At 47.8% G+C, this 13150-nt stretch overlaps 1 non-coding gene across 1 annotated transcript; it reads left to right on the plus strand.

Annotated features, from left to right (window-relative positions):
• The first annotated feature begins 344 nt into the window (after nt 1–344).
• On the plus strand, nt 345–418 carry TRNAT-UGU. Its single transcript has one exon. It is a non-coding gene; the product is annotated as a tRNA-Thr (tRNA).
• The last annotated feature ends 12732 nt before the right edge of the window (nt 419–13150 follow it).

A 13150-nucleotide genomic window follows, 5' to 3' on the forward strand; every position in this document is an offset into this window, starting at 1 on the left:
GTTTGCTGTACAAAGCTCTAGGCCTCTCGTCGAGGTGGTTTTATTTTGTCACCTAAACAGGGCAGTTTTGTCGCCAGATGTGGCATTGCAGTGTGTGCACCAGCCAAAAGCTGCTGAGCGAGGGAGCGTTGTGTATTTTTCACACACCTGAGCAATATAATGATGCTGAAATAACTTTGTAGTGCAGACCTGGCCAAAGATTCACACACACACACAGAGCTTGCAAGGAAAACCTCACCTGCTCCTCTGCTTTGCAGAATCCAAACACAAGCAAAGCTTGTCAGGCCCCAGTGAGGATGGCAGGGAGTCAGGTGTGGGCAGACACTGTGTTTTAGCCACAGGAAGGCACCATGGCTTAGCTGGTTAAAGCCCCTGCCTTGTAAACAGGAGATCCTGGGTTCAACTCCCAGTGGTGCCTTGTTGATTAACTCTTGGGGCACCTGGTATTGGCTACTGTCAATGGACAAAACCCAGAGCTTGACGAGCCTTTGGTCCAGCCCAGTATGGCAGTTTAAATTATGCTCACAGGCACTGATAACAGAATTACTGAAGGTTTGGGAGTTAAGAGCTGATAGGTCAGTGGTCCAGCCTCTCACAGATGACCCTCTGGGACAGGGGCAGGTCTGGGCTCTCACACTGAATGGCTCATTGTGGCTGCCAGAATTTGTGAGCAGCTCATTTAGTTTGCACGGAGGGTTGAGCCCTGCTTCGTGCACCGTGTGTGAGAATGAAAATCCTAAACCACCCTTAGAAATAATGAAAGCAGCAGGACGTGTTATTATCCCTGCCCCAAAGCAGACAGACCAATGGGGAAATGCCATTGAGTCCACGGTATTACTCCACTGCCATTTTACCTTTTTTGCTTGCTAAACTCCCTCCCAACCTTGAGGGCTCCCAGAGCCCAATATTGAGCTTGAGCTGAGATGTCTACAGTGCAAATTTACCATCCCACGGCCAAAGTCTCGGGAGCCTGAGCTGGCACAGAACAGCCATGGGTGTTTCATTGCAGTGTAGACATAGCCGAGCATTATGTCTACACTGCCATTAACACACCCAAGTCACTATTCTCAAACCCTGAGTCAGTTGATTCAGGCTTGTGGGGCTTGTGATTACAGTGTAGACACTTGAGCTTCAGCCCAGCCTCCGAGACCCCCCCCCAAGGGGTGAGGGTTTCCAAGCCTGGGCTCCAGTCTGAGCCCCAGGAGCCCAAATCAGATCATCCAAGTCAGCGGGGTTTTATCACAGTATAGATGCCCTCTTAGGATATGTCTACATTGCAATGTAAGCCCAGGGTTAGCAGAAGTCATGTCAGCAGCCCCAACACATAAACATAAACCACGAGGGAAAGACCCACCCCCATATAAGCTGGGCAGTGTCCTTATCCCTACGGTTTGTAAGTCCAGCAACCAAAAGTCCTTAAACATGAGCCCCCTCCGGCACTCCACTCACAGCTGTTGTCCTTAGTCAGTGCAAGCCCAGAGGTGCCTCTGTAGAGTTCACCTGCCATCCTGAATTGAAAAGGGGGAAAATAAGAAGGCACCGTACTCACTGTGTTGTCTAGAAAATCACTCATCCCTCCACTGCCACCCTGTCCTAAAGTTGGTTTAACCCCTAAATTTTAGTATTGGGACCCCAGCCCACTTGGCCCTGGAACCCTTGTCCCCTGCCTAGCAAGTGCTATTGAATTGAAAGTGAGTCCCTCAATTGGGGTCTGCCAAGCACAATTGTGCTGCTCTTGATTCACACAACAAGGATAACAACCCTTTCTTTCTCCTGTCCCAACAACAAGGAGACTGGGAATCCAGCACCAGCCAAAAGTGATCATTTTGGCAAGCAATGCAACATATTTCCAACGCACTGTAAAATCCACATGCAGAGTCATACAAAGCACAAAGCAGCTGATCGGGGCGGGGGCGGGAGCGCTGGGGGCGGAGGCCGAGGACGGGGGGGCAGGTCAGTGCCGGGTCTGTCTCTGGCCGGTGACTTGGTACATTTGTCTGCACCGCGGGGATGTTCCCGGCGCCCCTTGTTCGCTGGGGCTGGAACCCCCCGTCTGGGTGTGAGCTGGTTTCTGGGGGTGTCCGATGAGCCTTGTAACCGGCTCCTTGTCACCCCCGAACTCCCGCTGTGCCCGGCCACCCAGCCCCGTCCTCCTCCCTCGGGTGAGCCCGGCTTTAAGGGGTTCTGGGTTCTGGGTGGGGAACAGCCATTCCTGAGGATTAATTTTACACCATATTTGGGGTCGATATATAGATTTTACAGCCAGACTAGATCACTAGGTACCTCTGCTCTGACCTGATCCAGAGCAGAGTGCAGAGAATTTTACCCAGTGACTCCTACACCCACCCCAAGATCTTCTGGCTGAAAGAGGCGGGTTCATTCAGAAAGTCATCGTGTTTGGATGTGAAGGTGGGAAATTATGGGGAAATTGGCCCCTCTTTCAAGTTTCAGTGTTGTAACTTCTACATCTAGACCAGGGTGGCCAACGTGAGCCTGAGAAGGAGCCAGAATTTCCCAATGTAACTGCCAAACGTGCACCTTTGTATGCAACAACTGAGTCAATTGTGAACCTTCCCATCATTATCATTATCCCTTTGAAATAATGATGGTGATGGACACTTGGCTCTATATCCCAGTGTGCCCTGGACCTCTGCTGGTTGCATTAGCCAATCCAGCCATTCGGCTCTTGCAGATGGGCACCTCTGTACTGTGCCTGAGTCTTGTAAAGCTATGAAAGGTTGGTAGATGCCAATATTTCCCTGTCTTTTTAACCTGCACTAATACCAAGCCAGGCCAGGGCTGGGAAGAGAGACAGAGCAGCAGGTTTCCCATATTGTATCCATTTGCCTTTTTCTTGACTAGTTTCTCCTCTGCATAACTTGTATTTCTCTTGCTGTGAGCTTGGCGAACTCAGCTGGTAGTGTGTCAGACTTTTAATCTGATGGTCCAGGGTTCAAGGCCCTGGTCAGATAATAAACTACTCCTGATATCTTTAAAAATTGTACTTCTGATGTCCTCTTTGGCATTACTTTTTCTCTTCCAGACTGTGCCTTTCCTAAGAAGGGCCTGTGTCAAAAGCCTTAGTAACACCGAGATAGATCCCATCTACTGTTTACCCATCTCCGCTAGGCCCGGAACCCTGCCGAAGAAGGAAAGAGGATTGGTTTGGAATGATTTGTTCTTGACAAATCCATGCTCACTAGTCCTAAGAACCAAAGTATCCTGTAGGTGCTGCTGACAAACTGATTGTTTAAGAACGTATTCCAGTATCTCTCCAACTGTGGAAGTGAGGCCAGCTAGTCTGCAAGTCCCAGGGGTTTCTGTTCCCCTTTTAAAGATAGGTTCTGTCTTGTTCATGGATGGGAAGATGTTCTTTTTCAGAGATCTCAGACAAGAACTGGGGCACAACAGCTGGTTTGTTAAGGCCACAAAAACAGAGGCAGAAACTCCTGCTGGTAAAGAACCCCAGGCGCCTAAGAGACAGGGACTCACATCCCTGAATGGGCTTTAAAAAAGGCAGTGGTTAAAAAGTTTGGCCCGACCATTTCTTGTTTCCACAGACTAGACATTTTAGCAAACTTTAGAATTCCTTGGTGCTAAACACCGTGAAACTCCCCTTTCTCCTTCACAGAGGGCTTTAACACCCCTTATCTCACTCAGGCTCACGACTGCCCAGAGTTCGAGAATTGTCCCTGTTCGCATTGGACAGATGGGGAGGAGCCTGAGGTACAGAGAAGGGAAGTGACCTACCCAAGGGACTCCACAGCAAGGCGGTGGCAGAGCCAGAAAGAGAAGCCACCAGTCCTGACTCCTGTTTTAACAAACAGCAAACCACCCCCCAGAGGCAGGGATAGAGCCCAGGAATCGAAATGGCAGGAAATTTCATTGAAACCATTTCAGTCAGAAAATCCCCTTCAGACTAAACCAGTTTGTTTCTCAAAATCAAAACAAATGAGATGAAAGTTCTTTGCAAAAATATTTTGTTGCAGAACAAAAGCATCTCCTGTTTGTCACAGTGTGTTAAATTGTCTCTTCGCAACCAAAGGGGAGACACTAAGATCTCAAAAATTAGAAAAGATGCTTCAGTTTGAGCTAAGTCGTTGTTGCTCTTAACAATTTCAAAATAAAGAAATACAAATAAAAAATACTATTTCAGCTATTCTATTATGTCATAATCTGCTCTGAGTAAACGTGATAGGACACCTTATATTACACACTACTCCTCATGACATTCTTCAATGGATCCCCATCCTCCACCCACCGAGAGGTAGGTAGGAGAGGATCATTATTATCCCTACTTGAAAGAGGGAGAAGCTAAGGCTGAGAAAGGAGAACTGACTTGTCTTAGGTCACACAGCCAGTCACTGGCAGAGTTGGGAACAGGACCCAAGAGCCCTGACTTTCAAATTAACCATCGCATCTTGAATTTCAGACATTGAATGACCTGAATAAAGTTCTGTCGGATGAGCTCCAGACCAACAACAATGCTCAGTAATTATTCAGCAAGTATTTGAGGAGAACTGCAATGTTAGAGAGAATCAGGAACTGCTCAGAGACCATTAATGCAGAGAAGCAGCAAAATTCATCAAACATATAAGTGGTTATGACTTATTTACTTGGTTTTAAAAGAGAAGAACAAGAACCTGAGTCTCCTCCCTGTCAGTAACCCCCTGCTCTGCCAATCAGTGTAGAGACTGAGGACGGGAGGCTGAGGTTTCTCACCAGAGAGCCCAAAAGATGGCACAGGTCACTGGTGGGGATCACTGCCCGAGCACTATTTCAGCCCCCATTTTTGGGTGGACCTCCCAGAGTGGGAGCTGCCGAGCACTCCCCTGTAACACACACACACACACACAAACAGCCCGCTCCTGGTGTTGGGAGGGAAACAGGTGAAAGGAGAAAAGAAGCAAGAGAGAAGGAGAAAGGAGGGAGGGATAGACGGAGGAAAAGGTGAAACAAAAAGGAAAAACCCTAATGTCCCCAGTGATTCTATGGGACAAAATCCCAGGTGCAGAATAAAATTCAGCCTCCTTAAGCTCATGTTTTCCATGCCTAGAATTCAACTGTCACCAGATAGATCAGACTGAACAGGTTTCAAACCTCGAGGAGGCTCTTACCTTCCAAACAGGGACAGTTGTTTTCTAGTAAAATCAGGAAAAGGGAAGGGGAAAACTCGAAAGAGGTTCCTCCTGGCGCTCACATACGTGAACCCGAATACTCTCTCAGTCCTCAAAGAGAGACCTGGAGAAGGAGACTTGCTGAAGCAAACCCACAGGGGTCTCTGAGGTTTCCCTGGTCCCTCGCCCCTTTCCTGCCTGGCTGATGTCAGCATCTCTCTGTGAGGTCACCACCTCCCCACCACCTTTGACCAATAGTCTGAGGTCCTCCAAAAGGCCTTTGTGATGTCACTGCCACAGCCCTCCCTTGCTGTGCTAATGTCCTGCCTCGGCCAGACACTTTGGAGGTTTGAGCTACTCCCTGTGGTCACCCCACTCAAGGAGCATTCGTTCTAGGAAGCTAGCTGGCTATACAGAAAAACATCAGATGCTGCTCCCAACGCTACACTCAGTTTTTCAGAAATTAGTCGACTTTATGTCCAGAAGAGATCATTAGAGCATCTAATCTGACCCCCTGCATATCACAGGCCTCCTGTATGACACAAGAGCTACTTTTGGTGCAAACTCATTCCAGAAAGGCATCTAGTTTTCATTAAATGACATCAGGAGATGGAGAATCCATCACTTTCCTTGGTAGCTTGTTCCTGTGATGAATTGTCCTCGCTGATGAATATTTGTGCCTTACTTGTAATCTGAATGTGTCTCTTTTCACCTTCCAGCCATTGGGTCTTGTTATGCCTTTCTCTGCTTGATTAAAGAGCCTTTTAATACCCAATATTTTCTCTCCATTAAGGCCCTTGAAGACTTCAATGAAGTCACCTTTCAATCTTCTTTGATAAGCTAAACAGGTTGAGCTCTTTCAATAGCTCACTAGAAGGCATTTTTCTCCAGCCCTCAGAACTTTTGGTGGCTCTTTGCTGCCCCAGCTCCAATTTCACAACATCTTTTTTAAATGAGGACACCAAAACTGGAGGTAGTATTCCAATATCAGTCTCACTGATGCTGTGTCACCTCCTCTGACCTTATTGACATAATCTGTAACTGTATAGATCACCATTGCGACCACTGTTCTATGTTTGCAGCCAATATTGTAGAAAGGTTGTGGTGTAAGGGATCTATGGAGAGGTTCTGATTGGCTGATTATAATGATGCTATCTCTAGATGTGTATCATTTTTGTAGTTGATATTATGAAAATTGGCTTTATGCTGTCCGTATTTCAAACTTGTGCTATGCTTCCAGGGAACTCCCCAGCCAGACAAGTTGGTATCAGTTCTGCCTAGCCTACTTGATGGCCCATTAAGGACCATCAGCTATACAATTGACCCATTGAGAGAAGGCAGATATGCCTTGTGACTAAGCAAAGTTTGCAGGACCTGCCTATGGACGGAACTCAGTTTTTTCTATGCCACGTGCTGGATAGAGTGTCCTTGGGACAAAGAAAGCAAAGACCACATGGCAAGAGACTAGAAAAGGCTGATGCCTCATCTCCATCTTGTCTTCAATCCTGCTTCATTCCTCTGGAGGGACTTTGCTACAAAATGAAGCTCTGTACAAAGGACTGAATGACCCATCCCAGCTGTGGATGGACCCCAGAGACTTGATTTCAACCTGCAGTTTATTCCATCACTGCTACTATCCTGAACCAAGAACTTTGCCATTACTGGATGTGAAGGGTTCAAATCCATGTGCATTATATAACAACCTGGTCTATGGATTGTGCCAGCTCTTTTCCAGACCCAAAGTCTAGAGTATGGTCAAGGAACCAGAGGCCTAGCAAATAGTGATCAGCTAAGAGAAAGCTGGGGTAAACAGAAAGCCTTGCTTGCTAAGATAGACCTGGTCAGCAAATTCCCAGGTGTTGGAGCTAAGAACTGAAGAATTGTGTCTTATTCAGAGTTACAGACTGAACAAAGAATCTCTGTTTCTATTGTGTTTGTTTCTTCTGTAGGGAGACGTTCTTCCCACAGATCCAACCTTGAATTTATGAAAAGTTGGCACATGTCAGTATAAGATACGGCATCCTTCCACCTCCCTTCCAAGGGACTAATGCCTGCCTTTAGATACACAGAAAACAATCTTTATTGCCATATACTTTCACTGTTTCTTTGCTTTAACCCCTAGGAATGTACCTAGTGGACAATCAAAGGAGTTGCTCCATTCCTATGGACCCCAAATCAGAATTCAACATGTATATTTTAAACTAATAACATTTTATCAAAGTATTCATTAAATGTTAACTTGCTAACTTGAGACCATGGGCGGAGACATTATATAACCTGTTAGCCATTGGCTAATGTGCTATCTTGTCTTGCTGCAAAATCTATCCCAGGGTGTGGCACTGCCTACCCTGTCACTTTCCCCTGCCCATGGAAAATCTATATATTCTATTGTAATCAATTGATTGACAGTGTCTCCGAGCCTAATAAGCAAGGTGACACTCCATCAGCGCTGTGTGTAATAAACTCCTATGCTTGACCTCTACACGGTGTGGATTTATGTCCTTCACTGGTGAAGCAAGTAGTTTATAAACCATAATAGCTTTACAAGTCGCTGTGCCTGTCTTCAGTATAAGTTATCATCAAGTTTATCATAAAAGTAAGTTAAAGTTTATCAGTTCTTATATAAGGTTATAGGTAGGTTCAGGTTAGTGAAATTTAGTGAATCAGTGTATTAGTATTACATAGAGAATTGTATTTGTTGGGGGTGGTTACAATACATATAAAGTTGCTGGGCAATCAGTAATAGTAGTGTTGCATGTGCTTGTGACTATTTTCAATATTATTTACCTTTGACACTACTCAACCTCATTCCATCTGTGTTGGTTGGTGGGAAGTAGTGATCACCCAGAGCCCCATGAGGGCCCTGACGGGAGCCCCCCCCTAGCGCTCTGACGTGTGCCTCCTCCTTCCATTAATCTCCACAACCACATTCTAGACATGGGTATGGTGACCTCCCTGGGGATCTTGACAGCTTTAGCAGCTTCTCGGTGGCTATTTTCCTGCTCACAGCCACTGTCTTCTTCTCATGCCTTGTCCTGGGGGCCCAGCTGCTGGCTGACTGGGAAGGAGCCAAAGTGCTGGTGACTTTAGCCTGCACCAAGTTGCCTTTGCTCATCAGACTCCTGAACTGCAACTGGATGTGATTCTTGTTCTTCTGCACAACACAGCCCTGGAGAAGAGGGATCTGCAAATGTACATTCCTATGATCCCTTTGTTTAATTGATGAAAACATAAACTAGACACTTAGAGGATTGGAAGTGATTTCAGCTGCTGGACAGCTTAGCTGAGTTTTTATTCATTTGCTCAGGAAAATGCTGAATGGTCAAATTCATTTCAAGCTCCCCATTCAGTGGATCTCCTGAACATAATGGAAATGGATATGAATGTTTTCATTTAAAAAGGCTTCTAAAGGGATACTTGGATGATTTGATCTGCAGTCAAACACTCTACCACTGAGCTATACCCCCATAACAAAGCTCTGTTAGAGTCTGCGATCTTAGGGACTTTGAAGAACAGACCCTGCTTCAACCAGCTCCTTTTCCATTCCCAGACCATGAATGGTTTTAAAAATGGGGTTTGATTAACCTTTATATATACATGTAGGCACCACGGCTTGCACACCCACTGATATAGCTTCCCTCACTGACAGAGCTACCGCCTCTCAGGGAGGTGGATTAACTACACAGATGGGGCAGCTCTCTCCCATCAGTTTAGAGCATCTTCAGTAATGCGCTACAGATCTGCTATTGTGTGTTCTACTTCAATCTCCCTGGCCACATAATAGCAGATCTTAAAGTGACCATCCTGCAGCAAAAAAATTTCATGGCCAGACTTCAAAGAGAAACTGCTGAGCTTCAGTTCATCTGCAAATTTGACATCATCAGCTCAGGATTAAACAAAGACTGTGAATGGCTTGCCAATCACAAAAGCAGTTTCTCCTCCCTTGGTTTTCACACCTCAACTGCTTGAAGAGGGCCTCATCCGCCCTGATTGAACTAACCTCGTTATCTCCAGCCTGCTTCTTGCTTGCATATATATACACCTGCCCCTGGAAATTTCCACTACATGCATCTGACGAAGTGGGTATTCACCCACGAAAGCTCATGCTCCAAAACATCTGTTAGTCTATAAGGTGCCACAGGATTCTTTGCTGCTTTTACAGATCCAGACGAACATGACTACCCCTCTGATATTTGTGGTTAATGACATTGCTGTAGCTTGTTCATTCCCTGCCTGGATAATTCAGACAGTCCCTTTCCCATCATATCGCCAGCACATCAGTTATTCCAATAGCAGGGGCAGCTTTTCTCTGGGGCACCGAGATTTTTCGGGGAGTTGGTGGCTCCTTTCTTTCCTCACCCTGGAGTAAACTCAGCTTTTTATTCCATCCTTGACGATTCATGGAATAACAGCAGCAGCATGAAGAAAGAGGAGCATGAATATCTCACTGCCGGGGAAAAGTGGCCACTTCCCCTCTGTTTGACCATTGCCATTGCAGGAGAGAAGGTTTCAATGGAATCGAATTTCCCGGCTCAGAGAAGAGACACAGGAAGATTTTGCTGTTCATGGATCCATGCAAAGGAAATTGTCTCTCTGTGTGAAAATAGGGAGGGAAATGAAACACCCACAGGCAGGCGGGACCCCTATAGGATTAGAACAGGACACGTTCTCAAGCAGCATGTTTCTTACTTTGCCCATCTGTCAATTTTGATTATTATCGATGGAAATATTTTGCCATTGGGCTGTGTGTTTACACAGCAATTGACATTTACCAACAAACACGTAATTCTTCCAGTCCTGCTGAGTCTGCCAGTGGTGAGTTTAGAAGGACAGAGTCAGTCTTCCCAGCCCCCATGCCAGGCCTGGGCTCTCCATCCTATCCACTTCCCACACTGCCGGGAGCCTTCCGTGATCTCCCCTCAGACCTCTGCCCCCCACTCCCACTTCTGGGATCCCCTTCCAGCATTGTCCAAATGCCCTGCCTCCAGGATCCCTCCCCATCCCCTCCGAGCAAAAGCTCTGCATTATTCCCACACTGGGAATTGAACCCCAGTCACTTGTTGAAAACCAGGAATCCTGACCACTAGGCCCTATGGGACTAGGATTGCTATGTTTGTCTACTAAGTCAACTCCTCATAAGAGCAGCAGCGCCACCCAGTGGGGATTGCACACAGGGCTGAATTAACCCTTCAGGTACTGAGGTTTTCCCTCTATCCATTCCCAGTTCCTATGATCAGGAAACAGACATCAGGGCTCCCAGGTGCACCGACCATGATTGAGATAGGGACCCCATATTGTGCAAGGTGCTGTACAAACCCTGGCCAACACTGGGACACCCACGGGGTTCCCCTCAATTTCTCTGAGCCTCTGCCGCCCAACTTCATCTAACTCCAGCTGGATCACCCTCCCCTCTCGCAAAAACCCACCTTTCCAAACAGCCCTTCTTTCCCCACCCCCTAATTCTGCTTTCACACTATGTGACCATCTCCTCTCCCCTCCCAGGTGAAGCAGAGATGGAGCCAACTTCAGCCACTGGAGACAACCCCAGCGAGCGCTGCAGCCTGCCCAAGGCTGGTGTTTGCAGACACAGGACGGGAGCAACTGGGAGCGGTGGGTGCTGGGAAGAAGGAAGCAGGAGCCAGGAGAAGAAAAACCAGAGATTGGAGGTGGGGCAGCTCCTGGGGACGGAGCTCTGGCACAGAGTGGGGGCGGGTCAGCTCCTGGAGGCAGGGCTCTGGCACAGAGTGGGGGCGGGGCAGCTCCTGGGGGCGGGGATTTTTTCTGCGGTGAGTCTTTTCAATCATTAGTATGAGGGATGAAGCCTTTCCGGGCTGTTGGGGAAATGGTTGGTTAGTTCGTTGGTTGCACAGGCAGAGACGGCGCTGTTTAAAGCTGTTCTCGTGTATCAGGTCAGGTTTGCTGCAGCTCACCGAACCCCGAGGATCTGAGGTGAGCTACTTTGTAGCAGAGGCAGACCAAGCAGCAGGTACAATGCCGGGTTGCACCCTGGCTGGCAGATAGAATCTCAATGACCGAGAGACTTTTTTCCGTTGTACTGTATGAACTGGAGCCGTAAGCTCACTGAACATTAAATCTCACCAAATGAGGGTCAATCCAGCCTCATCATTGTATCCACTCGTTATACTCCACACCTGAACATAGCCATCATATGAACAACTTACCCTCCTATCTCAGTGTCTGTACATTGACCCGTTAACCTTTTACTTCCAATCGGGGCTATTGCAGATGGTGTATTCCTTATACCACCTGATCTTAAACCAAATTTTGCACCCTCTCAATAATCTGTAACCTTATTCCCTGACCACCAGAAACTTCTATGCCTAAACTCTGTAGTGTACACTTTTTTTTTAAGCATCATCTTAGTAAAATCCCCTGCTCAATGCAGGACTCATCCCCCACTAAATCCCCACCTGGAGTTGAGCTCACAACCCTGGGTTTAGCAGGCCAGTGCTCAAGCCCCTCAGCTATCCCTCCCCTCCTGTTGACACTTATTCAAGATCCCTGCTCTGCTCCTTTGCAAGGTGAGTGCATCTGCTCCGGGTTTTAAGCCTGCTAACCCAGCGGGGGCCCGATTGCCCTCTGGCTTCCAGCCCGGCTCCCTCCGCCATGCGCCTGGGCTTCAGCGGGACTGTCTCAAGAGAGCAGCTTTCCCCCTCCCCCGCATCCCAGTCTCTGCCCAGCTGGGGTACGAGGAGGGGCAGCCCTGAGAAAAGTCTCCTTTGAGCGCTGGAGGCCGGTGTAACGTCAGTTTGAGCAACCCTCCCGTTTTGCAACTAGCTTCAGTTTCTGTCACATAAGAAAACCTTCTATGCTCCTGCTCAGGAATTGCTGCCGCCTGGTCCATGGGGTTGCAAATCGGGAGGGATGGAGTTTGTGGTCGAAAACACTCAGGATCTGCTTCCTCCCCTGGTCCATGGGGTTGCAAATCGGGAGGGATGGAGTTTGTGGTCGAAAACACTCAGGATCTGCTTCCTCCACTGGTCCACGGGGTTGCAAATTGGGAGGGATGGAGTTTGTGGTCGAAAACACTCAGGATCTGCTTCCTCCCCTGGTCCATGGGGTTGCAAATCGGGAGGGATGGAGTTTGTGGTCGAAAACACTCAGGAACTGCTTCCTCCCCTGGTCCATGGGGTTGCAAATCGGGAGGGATGGAGTTTGTGGTCGAAAACACTCAAGATCTGCTTCTTCCTAGCTAATGGGCCAAATTGACCTATGGGATGATCGAGGCACACTCTTTCGCTTTTCTGTGTCTGAATACGTGTAAAGGGAAGTAAGGTTTGAGGGTACAGGGCACACCCTTGACCCCAAAGATAACCAGAGTGGCCCCTTTCATTGTTTCCACTGGCTTCCTCCTTGTTTAGTTTCAATGACATGGCTGCTCGAGGCACGCTCTTTCGCTTTTTTGTGTGTGAATACGTGTAAAGGGAAGTAAGGTTTGGGGGTAGAGGGCACACCCTGACCCCAAGGTGATAACCAGAGTGGCCCCTTTCATTGTTTCCACTGGCTTCCTCCTTGTTTAGTTCCAATGACATGGCTGCTCGAGGCACGCTCTTTTGCTTTTTTGTGTGTCAATCCGTGTAAAGGGAAGTAAGGTTTGGGGGTAGAGGGCACACCCCTGACCCCAAGGTGACAACCAGAGTGGCCCCTTTCATTGTTTCCACTGGCTTCCTCCTTGCTTAGTTCCAAAGACATGTCTGCCTATGCACCTGTCACTCGTCCAGGGATGGTTGCAAATCGGGAGGGATGGAGTCTGTGGTCAAAAACACTCAGGATCTGCTTCTTCCTGGCTAATGGGCCAAATTGACGTATTGGGTGATCGAGGCACGCTCTTTCGCTTTTCTGTGTCTGAATACGTGTAAAGGGAAGTAACGTTTGGGGTAGAGGACACTCCCCTGACCCCAAGGTGATAACCAGAGTGGCCCCTTTCATTGTTTCCACTGGCTTCCTCCTTGCTTAGTTCCAAAGACATGTCTGCCTATGCACCTGTCACTCGTCCAGGGATGGTTACAAAT

The sequence above is a fragment of the Gopherus evgoodei genome, unplaced genomic scaffold, assembly GCF_007399415.2.
Source record: "Gopherus evgoodei ecotype Sinaloan lineage unplaced genomic scaffold, rGopEvg1_v1.p scaffold_110_arrow_ctg1, whole genome shotgun sequence".
Taxonomy (NCBI): domain Eukaryota; kingdom Metazoa; phylum Chordata; order Testudines; family Testudinidae; genus Gopherus; species Gopherus evgoodei.